Source organism: Triticum dicoccoides, unplaced genomic scaffold, assembly GCF_002162155.2.
Source record: "Triticum dicoccoides isolate Atlit2015 ecotype Zavitan unplaced genomic scaffold, WEW_v2.0 scaffold132438, whole genome shotgun sequence".
Lineage (NCBI taxonomy): Eukaryota > Viridiplantae > Streptophyta > Magnoliopsida > Poales > Poaceae > Triticum > Triticum dicoccoides.
In genome coordinates this window covers 1-1,228 of record NW_021193457.1, presented here as the reverse complement: position 1 = coordinate 1,228, position 1,228 = coordinate 1, and the positions used below count along the sequence as shown (strand labels likewise).

At 51.8% G+C, this 1,228-nt stretch overlaps 2 non-coding genes across 2 annotated transcripts; both read right to left on the bottom strand.

Annotated features, from left to right (window-relative positions):
- Nucleotides 1-342: 342 nt before the first annotated feature.
- Nucleotides 343-461, bottom strand: LOC119343554. The gene has a single exon (XR_005166146.1). It is a non-coding gene; the product is annotated as a 5S ribosomal RNA (ribosomal RNA).
- Nucleotides 462-758: 297 nt separating this feature from the next.
- LOC119343553 lies at nt 759-877 on the bottom strand. Its single transcript, XR_005166145.1, has one exon. It is a non-coding gene; the product is annotated as a 5S ribosomal RNA (ribosomal RNA).
- Nucleotides 878-1,228: the final 351 nt, after the last annotated feature.

Sequence of the window (1,228 nt, the reverse complement as noted above, 5' to 3'; positions counted from 1 at the left end):
AGTTCTGATGGGATCCGGTGCTTTAGTGCTGGTATGATCGCATCCGACATGTTACCCCGGTCTTCGTCCCTTATCCTTGCCCCTCCCAGCTCCACTACAAAGACGATTGTACATTGCTTTGGCCGCTCCCTCTCAACTACGGAGACGAGTTTAACGCGGTTTCCACCCATCCCTCTCAACCGCACCAGTGCACGCTTGCCGCGCCACAACGCCGACGCTGGACCCGTGAATCGTGAGCACCCAGCTATGACTTACCGCACTAGTGCAAAATAATAAAACACGGTAAATATATTACTTACACGTGCGTTTTGTTTTGCAAGCGGCGCGAAAAAAATTAAAAAGGGAATGCAACACGAGGACTTCCCAGGAGGTCACCCATCCTAGTACTACTCTCGCCCAAGCACGCTTAACCTCGAAGTTCTGATGGGATCCAGTGCTTTAGTGCTGGTATGATCGCATCCGACATGTTACCCCGGTCTACGTCCCTTATCCTTGCCCCTCCCAGCTCCACTACAAAGACGATTGTACATTGCTTTGGCCGCTCCCTCTCAACTACGGAGACGAGTTTAACGCGGTTTCCACCCCTCCCTCTCAACCGCACCAGTGCACGCTTGCCGCGCCACAACGCCGACGCTGGACCCGTGAATCGTGAGCACCCAGCTATGACTTACCGCACTCGTGCAAAATAATAAAACATGGTAAATATATTACTTACACGTGCGTTTTGTTTTGCAAGCGGCGCGAAAAAAATTAAAAAGGGAATGCAACACGAGGACTTCCCAGGAGGTCACCCATCCTAGTACTACTCTCACCCAAGCACGCTTAACCTCGGAGTTCTGATGGGATCCGGTGCTTTAGTGCTGGTATGATCGCATCCGACATGTTACCCCGGTCTTCGTCCCTTATCCTTGCCCCTCCCAGCTCCACTACAAAGACGATTGTACATTGCTTTGGCCGCTCCCTCTCAACTACGGAGACGAGTTTAACGCGGTTTCCACCCCTCCCTCTCAACCGCACCAGTGCACGCTTGCCGCGCCACAACGCCGACGCTGGACCCGTGAATCGTGAGCACCCAGCTATGACTTACCGCACTCGTGCAAAATAATAAAACACGGTAAATATATTACTTACACGTGCGTTTTGTTTTGCATGCGGCGCGAAAAAAATTAAAAAGGGAATGCAACACGAGGACTTCCCAGGAGGTCACCCATCCTAGTACTACTCTCGC